Here is a 9,468-nt window from a genome sequence, read left to right as displayed (position 1 = left end):
ACTTTGTTGCACTTTTATACATTTCCGGCACTAACCTATTAACAAGATTCCACAGTACCATTTCCCTTTTTTTCTAGCTGTTTTTGTATTTTAGAAAATTTGTACAGGAAATATTCTCGGAATTGGACGAAACAAAAGCCGAATTCAATATTTTACCGTAACAAAGACATAGTCCAGAGGGGGGGCGAGGAGGCGCCACAAGGCGGCCAGACCACCCCATGGTGCGGCCAAGGGTGGGCTCGCACCAAGGGGTGGTGTGGGCCCCAAGGAGGCCACCGATGTCGCCCTACCACCATTTTATTCACGATCATCCTGTTCTTTTTACATACTGCCAGCACTGTTCTCTTTTAATTTGACTGCAAGCAAACATCTCTTTCCACACTATACATTTAATCCTTTGTTTTCAGTAAAACTTGTAAGATTGACAACCTCACTGTAATGTTGGGGCAAATTATTTTGGTTCTGTTGTGTGCGTGTTCCACGCCCCGCCAATAGTCAGCCTAGCAACACCTTCAGAAGTCACGCCTTTGTCCTACTGGGCAATTAAACCTTGGTTTTTTATTGAGGGAAAACTTGCTACTGTGCTCATCATACCATTCTCTTCGGGTTCCCCAACGGTGTGCAATCTGCGCTCATCACCAGAGAAGGGTGTGTTCATCGTTTTCCTAAGCTCCTTCGAGCGCGACCTTTCGTTCCGCACCTCGCATTTCCTCTGGTGCCTCCTCGCCTTCTACAACATCCAAATCTTGGATATGGGGACACATATCCTTCAATAAATCAGCCTACTCGTTACCCTCTGTGAGTGCTATAGGGGATGCCCGCCATACTTTCCCCTCTAGATAGCGATCGTCCATGAGTGAGTGTGGCGCAAGAAGAGGAAGATGTCTCTAGTCATCGTCGATAGCATCACCTTGTAGGTGAATGTCGGTGAATCGTTCGTCGACTTTGAGATGCCGAAGAAGGCGCGGGCGGATTGGCAAAAGTTCTGGTTCTACATGAGGGAGGAGACCCCAGGGAGATAGATCCCTAGCTAATTCAATTCCAATTCCATTGAGTTTTTTGTTGATTTCTAGGAACCTTGGACATAACAAGTAATCCAAATTTAATGCATTCAAATTGAAGGAGATACGTATTACATGGATCAATCTAATTATTGGTAGCCTCTCTAGTCCTTCCTGCTAAAGACAATCTTTAACATGAACTTGGAAAGAAGACGACAATACGTTAAAACTAGACAAATACGACAATGCAGGTATGCTCATACATATATGAGCTCAACATCTTATTCCCTCCAATTATCTAGGAAACTTTGCTAGGCTTAGAATATGTCGTTATTCTTGTCCTTCTTCTTGACGACCTCCTGAATTATAGCCCCGACAAAATCAAGCTTTATTGTTTGGGCACAAATTAATCAGCACTGACCCTCATGAACGCCTCTTGGGCGCATTATCACCAACTGATACTCCAACAATCTTCACATGAATTTCTCCCAAAGCATGAATCTTCTCAATTGCCTGCAAAATAAGACAAGAAGTACATTTTCAAGCAAATTATCCAAAAAAATAGCTATTTATCCCTCATGAAAGTAACGGAAAACTAATACATCAAGCCCAGACATTACGGGCATGTCCTTGTGACAAAAAAATGTCAAACTTCTAGCCCTCGAGGAACAGTTGCACTGCTTCTTTCCCATTCTTAGTCGTAGTAATCTCACAATCAAACTTACGCAGCATGGCAGAGAGAACCGTGGTCTCAACATCCAAATCCTCAACAAAAAGTGCCTTAATCAGGGATCCTTCGATGTAGTTTGTCATGATCAGCTAAACAAACTGCAGAAAGAATAAATATATTTGTTATTTCCGATCCATGCAATACTTGTAAGCTGATTTTTATATGGTATTCTGAATAATAATAAATAAAAATCATAAAATGTTCTAGCAACTTCAACTTGCTTGCTCATGAATGTTCCTCTAGCTATAGTACGAAGTATAGAATTTGACATTGGATTAAGGTCATTATGAAATAAGTGGAGAATTAACCAGTCCTTCATTCCATGAATTGGACAGTTCGTGATGGCTTCCTTCATCCTTTCCCACGCAAGCGCTAGTGGCTCACGGTTTTCTTGTCTAAAACCTGTAATATTATATCGTAGCTGCATAGTCTTTGTTAGAGGAAAAAACTTAGTCATAAATATATTAGTGCATTCATCGCGTGAAATAATCGTGCCTTTAGGCAAAGCTCGCAACTAGTCTTTTGATTTTCCTTTTAATGAAAAGGAAACACGCGTAATTTTACAGCATCGGGGTTGACATCTTTAATGTTCATCATATTGGATATCCGAGTAAATGTATTTAAGTGCATACCTGAATCCTAAGCGGATGAGCCACCAAATCGATTCTTCCGAACCAAGCTTAAAAGGTTAGGCTTAAATTCATAGTTCTCCACTGTCACAGTTGGCTGAGTTAAAATAAAATCATCATTGGGGATAGAATATTCCCTAGGCTTATTTTGTACAATGGTTCCTATATTTTTGGTGTTTTTTATTATGACAACAAAAACAATAACTAATTTTTTGGGGTTTTCAAATAGATGAAAAAAGTTAAACTAATAACCATAAATAAAACTTAAATCGAATATGAAACTAACAAGTTCTCTAGTAACCTTACCGGAATAGCAAAATTGCTTCCTCAGCAACCACACAAGAAAAAGGGTTGATACCTTCGATCCAGATTATGGATTGTAGTATTGTAAGAAGACATAGGTTTAATAGAACCTTTGGGAAGAACTACTAAAATTGTGTAAACAAAACGTCTACAAGACATGCTAGTTGATTTTATCTTACGCTTACCGGACCTTTCGAGTTTACTTTGGTTGGTGTTGTGTTCAATGGATGAAGATAGGACAGGGTCAAGGATTCTCCTACTGCTATACATACATATGGAAATTAGGTAGTAAATAAAATAGTGATAAGAAAATTTGTGAGGAGCACATCCATAAATACTATTGCCCCTAAAGCTAGAGGTGACAACAGTCTCTTGGTCCAAAAAATTTCCCCCAGCTGCGAGTAACAATAATTATTAAGTAAATGAATACATACCAAAGCATTACTCTAGATGATTGTGTCTTTGATCCCGAGTGAATCACTAAATATGTACCGTTACTTTCCCATTTCTGGCACTAAGGTTTTGCGGTTGCACGCCATTCTCACCTCATCCCACCTCTTCCCATGATCGATTTGATAGACATGGGTCCCTGCAGCAAGGTTGGAAAAAGCACTAGATGTAAGCGAGGCGGTTGGCATTTGCCTAGTGCCTAGGCGATGCTTAAGCACCACAGGCGTAGCCTAGGCGGGCACAGTTTATACCATCAAATCTGTATATGGGTTATTATATGTGAATATTCATTAATTTAGAGCATGTAAATGTGTAAATTTCTAATAACTAATTTTAGATTAATTCGGTCAAAAAAACTAATTTTAGATTAATGCTCGTCTAACTTTGTTAGTGAAATATTTCATAATTTATTAGTGTCAAAAACATGGTTGTCTTGTCTAGACTTCCGCTTATGCCCTAGGCGAGGCGTTTGCCCATCGCCTAGTGCCTAAGAGTGCTTAAGCGTTGCCAAGGCGCCGCCTTGTCCAACAGAGCCTGCAGATCACCGAATCTAGGAAAAGAGACAAGGATACAAGATTGCAAAACTCCTATTCAATTCCTACACATATTGATGAGATTAGACGCATGTAAACGCTGCGAGAATTCACCCCAGTCCGCAACCCCTGAGGACTACTCACACATGACATCAAGATCAAATATAGAAATCATTGTTGCAAATACTTGGGTGAAATCACAATATTCTTACAATGGTTACCAATTCTCAAGGAGATCTCTATTACAATGGTGATGGATGTGACTATGTAGGAGATGGGGGAGATGGAAGGGATGAACTACGGTGGTGGATCTCCTTTGGAGTGGTGTAGATGGCGGCTCTGTTTGATGAAGAATGTCACTCTTCCTGAAGTGACTCCCTTGACAGAACTTATAGTGTTTGACCTTAGGAACGTTGCGGTGCCTAGTACGGGCGGGGCATGCATGTAACGGTGCCCGCTAAACCCCATGGAACCGACTTTCAGCTCTGGTTGATTTTGTTGCACTTGCGATGAGATTTTCTTCAGTAATTGTAGGTCCATTTGCCCTTATGACTTGATTTCATGCACACCATTCGAAAATAGAAGAGATTGCACATCTTTGCAATAATTATTCATTATTAGCACATTGAGAGAAAAATTTAGTAAATTCTTGACATAGCTAAATGTTTAAACGTGAGAAAATGTGGTATATTTTACGTCCGTCATCCTATATAAGGTAGGTGGACGGCCAGAGAGCCAGTCACTCCTCATTATCTGCACCTTCCTCCCCAGCATGCCTCGCCACCATTACCACTACTTCGAGCTCCATTCTGCAATACCAAGCGTCTCTTCTTTAGCCATGGTGATCAACAGAGCGTGGTGTTGATCAAAGATGATGAACAAGACTTTAGTGCCCTTCACCACCTCACTCGATCATCCCTCAAATAGGAATGACCCATTCGAGGATTCCGGAATGGAGGAAGTGCCCCTACCGGAGAAGGGTGAGTTCATCATTTTCCTAAGCTTCACCGTGCGTGACATTTCCTTCCACACCTGGCCTATTCTCTAGCGCCTCCTCGACTTTTACGACATCCAAATCTTGGACATGGGGACGCATATCCTCCAGCAAATCAGCCTATTTGTGACACTATGTGAGTGCTATATATCTAGGATACCCTCCATACTTCTCCATCTAGCTATCGATCTTCCATGAGCGAGTGTGGCGCAAGAAGCCGAAGGGGTCTCTAGTCGTCGGCAGCAGCATCGCCTTGTAGGTGAATGCCGGCGAATCATTCGTTGACTTTCAGATGCCAAAGAAGGCGCAGGCGGATTGGCAAAAGTTCTGGTTCTAGATGAGATAGGAGACCCCATGAGCTAGATCCCTAATTTAATTCTAATTCCATTGAGTTTTTTTTTGTAGATTTCTAGGAACCTTACACATGACAAGTAATCCAAATTTAATACATTCAACTTGAAGGAGATACATATTACATGGATTCGACCTAATTATTTGTAGCCTCTCTTGTCCTTCTTGCTAAACACAATCTTTAACATGAACTTGGAAAGAAGACGAAAATACGATAGAACTAGACAAATAGGACAAAGCAGGCATGCTCATACATATATAAGCTCAACATGTTATTCCATCCATTTATATAGGAAACTTGGCTAGGCTTAGACCATGTTGTTATTCTTCTTCTTCTTGATGACCTCCTGAATTATAGCCCCGACAACATCAATGTTCATTGGTTTGGGCAAAAATTCATCAGCGCCGACCCTCATGAATGCCTCTTGGGCATTATCACCAACTGATACTCCAACAATCTTCACATGAATTTCTCCCAAAGCACGGATCTTCTCAATTGCCTGCCAAATAAGACAAGAAGTACATTTTCAAGTAAACTTTTAAGCAAAATAAATAGCTATTTATCCCACATGAAAGAAATGGAAAACTATACCTCAGGCCCAGACATTACGGGCATGTCCTTGTCACAAAAAATAATGTCAAACTTCTTCCCCTCGAGGAATAGTTGCACCGCTTCTTTCCCATTCTTAGCCGTAGTAATCTCACATTGGAACTTACGCAGTATGGCGGAGTGAACCCCGGTCTCAACAAATCGAATCCTCAACAATAAGTGCCTTAACCGGGGATCCTTCATCGTATGATGTCATGATCGGCTAAACAAACTGTAAAAAGAATAAAGATATTTGTTATTTCAAATCCATGCAATACATGTAACGTGATTGTTATACGGTATTCTGAATAAAAATAAACGAAAAAATCATAATCAAAATTACTAACCCGGAACATTGTGCATGAATATCTAGTGACCAATTTTAGTTGCAAAATCATAAGAAATAATTCTTATAAATAATTAATAAGTTAAGCATGCACTTCGAGTACATCTCAGCTGATGGAAATATACGCTAGATCCGGGCAGAAGCTCAAATTATTAGAAGTTGCTATTGCTAGAAGTGTAATTTTTTATTATTACTCAGGACAGGAAGATGAAAAATCTATATTTCCATATAAGAGGATAAGAAAAACATCAGAAAATAATATAAAAACACAAAGAGAACATTGTTCTACATATGAAAAATTTGTCATGTTCTTTACTACAATAAGTAGAACCAAAAACATCGTAAGGAAGACCGCATCATAGCAGAGAAACGATGAAAAATAAAACACATGTGTGCATATGCATGGTTGCACCTCTAAGTGTCTCTTGTATGCAAGCACAGCAAAATAAACTAGTACATGATGATGATTGCAAGGCAAAAAAAGAAAAAAAATAGGGACCTCAAAGCTTGCTAGAGCCTATGGCAAACGAGGTCGAAGGAAATGCAGTTGGCTCTCTTTTTATCTTTGCTTTAGGCTTTGGTGTTGTGTGCCTTGTACCCCTCTACGCCCAGGTATTTATAGAGGGAAACGAGAGGAGAACCTCCCCAAGGCCGACTGATCTCAGCCATTCATTTGATAATTATGTCCGTTCCCGCGTGCGAATATCTTCACCATTTCACATGAAAATAGAAAAGGGAGAGTTAATGTTGATATTGCCAATATATTTTGTTATAAATGATGCATATATTTTCGTATTTCTAGATACTACTCATAGATGTACAACTTATTAAATTGTCGATCATCGCACCGCATAAGATCACATTTGGTATAAGTATTTATGTCTTGATATGCCTTGTAGCTAAATACCAAAAGGAGATTATAAATTATTTATTGTTTTGCCATCAATAACAGGGATGGATGTTCATTAGTTATTGTGGTGATTAGTTCAAGTATGGCAAGGAAAACCTTACTATGAATGTGTCCATGATTGATATCAAATGCTATTTATGAATTTAGTGCATCTGGTGTATTCCAGATCGATCACATATTAGTAGCTCGACTGCCAGATTATTTTGATCTCCTATCTATAATTTTTCATCCCATATATGTGCATTTATGCTTAACTAACATAAACAAAGATGAATTGTACTAGATTGTATATATGCTAACACTAAAGGTGCTAAGAGATAACTAGCTATGTCTTGGATATGACCACAACAGGTGCTACAGGGTGTACTAGTTTTTTGAGGGTTGGGGTGCTAGTTGAGAGGTGCATATCAAGGGACATGTATCTATCTATGGACCGAGATTGCACGAAGACTAGGGTTTAGCTAGGTTCATCCCATTAATCGATCAATTCATTTCTTTTCATCGGCAAGCAACTCGAAACCTCAGCTCCATGTTGGGATAGAGTGCTCTGCAGATGATGCACATCTCCGGGCTAGCCATGGCCCCAGTATCTCCCTTGCCGAAGATGGAGTTTTCCAAGAAGGTGGCGAAGTAGCGAATGGCAGGGTTCTGGATGGTGGCGGACTTCTTCCGCAGATAGTACGAGTTCATGTCAGAAATATGTTTGTCGAGCTTCTTGTGCCTCCTGGACAACCTCCTCAGTAATCTCGAGCTCTCTCTATTAGTGGACAACCCGAATAAACCACAAAATTCCTCAAAAGTAAGACAATGCGGCGTACCATTCAACTGAAAACTCATAGTTGTGTCTCGCCCTACGAAGGTGAGGTCGTCGTGGAAGGTGGCGAGAAACTCGAGTGTGGCACGCTTGTACGTGTCAAAGCTAAGTGACGAAAAGACCTCCATACCTGTGTTCCTCACCAACATGGTGAGGTTGTTGTTGAGGCCTTGGGAGGTGAGAAACTCCTCGTCGACCCACTTCTTTAGGAGTACTTTGCGGGTGGACAACCTCTTGTACTCCTTGTTGAAGTCGGTCTCGAGCACTTCTTTATCCTTCCGCGAGTCCGGGCGATCGCTCGAGCCACCAGCTCCACTGCTCGAGTTCTTACGGAACATACCGCTAAAGCTTGTTGTGATGCAAAAAAATTCATAGCAAAAGTGTAGGCATTAGGTTTCTATGGTATTGTACAACGATTACATGCACATACTTTGAATTCGAACGTGTAGAGTCAACAAGAAATTTCAAAAACTATGAACTCATCTAGGCACCTAATACGAGAATTCAAACGTTCATTGCTGCAAATAGCACATGGATCAGATCAGAAACGTACCTATGTGAATAATCCCCAACTCAGATGAACAAAATCGACAAAGAATCGATGATTCTAGGGGATTAGGGTTTGAGGTTTTGAGAGAGAGAAAGAAAGAATGGCTGGTTTCTAGATTTTCCCCAGCTAGCCCGACACCTTAACGAAGCCATTCAAGAAGTACAGGAGGACGGTATACGGGGCAAACCCGCTCGTACTGGTGGTCTCCACCGTTGGATGCGTCGGTTCAGTCAGGATCACATAAAAGGATTTCTGAGATGCTCATTGTCTGTTTGTCTTGTAATTTTGGTATGGGATTGCTCCTATAGAGGAATGAGTACTTCTATATCATGGGGCAGGAGGTACCCCATTGGCGTTCTCAATAATACTTGTATACTTACAATGACAAGAACTTACCTGGGACCTAAGTTGAGTAGCATGATGTTTAGGTACTTGTATTCAAGGGGCACGAGATTTTCGACTTGTGATTTGTCAAGCATGCCCTCACATTAACTTTAACCATTCAAGATGCTTATGATAGGCGTAATGAGAGCTCGAAGCTAATGAGTACCATACTTTTTTGGAAGGTTTATAAAACTTGTTAATCTTACTTCCTTCTTCGAAGGGCCTCTCTTTTACTTTTATGTTGAATCTTCATCTTCTTAATTTATGCACCAATTAAGAGAGCAAAGTTGTCATTCTGAGTATACTATGCATAGTCCCAAGACTTATTGATTGATTCATGATTATGCTATCGCATGTTCTTAAATTACTTGTATCTAGTCACACTTTGAACTATAAAAGTGTCCTGGCATTTATGTTTTGCTACTTCATAAAGGACACGCTGAGTACAACTTTGCTATGTTTTTGTATTCTCATAACCAAACAGTTGCTTTCAATGCACAATTATTCATGATCCCTTGTTTGAGTTACTTCTCATGTTATAACATAGTTGCTAAGTTCTATAATTAGAATTATGTCTATCATGCCTATGTTTAGAGTACTTCGATCCCAGCTTAATTACAGTGCTTTACAATAGTTTGATCAATATTGTGTTGGCTTCATGTCACCTGAAAAAATATTTTTTTATCACTTACCTACTCGAGGAAGAGCAGGAGTTAAGCTTGGGGATGCTTGATACGTCGCAAATATATCTATAATTTTTTATGCTCCGTGCTTGTTTTACACTAATTCCAATATGTTTTATTTACACTTTGTTGCACTTTTATACATTTCCGGCAGGAACCTATTAACAAGATTCCACAGTACCATTTCCCTTTTTTTTAGCT

At 40.0% G+C, this 9,468-nt stretch overlaps 1 pseudogene; it reads right to left on the bottom strand.

Annotated features, from left to right (window-relative positions):
• Positions 1-1,424: 1,424 nt before the first annotated feature.
• LOC124662828 lies at positions 1,425-5,797 on the bottom strand (annotated as a pseudogene).
• Between the last annotated feature and the right edge of the window lie 3,671 nt (positions 5,798-9,468).

Source organism: Lolium rigidum, chromosome 6 (assembly GCF_022539505.1).
Source record: "Lolium rigidum isolate FL_2022 chromosome 6, APGP_CSIRO_Lrig_0.1, whole genome shotgun sequence".
Lineage (NCBI taxonomy): Eukaryota > Viridiplantae > Streptophyta > Magnoliopsida > Poales > Poaceae > Lolium > Lolium rigidum.
Note: the sequence above shows the minus strand (reverse complement) of the source record. Positions and strands in the feature narration are given on the sequence as shown.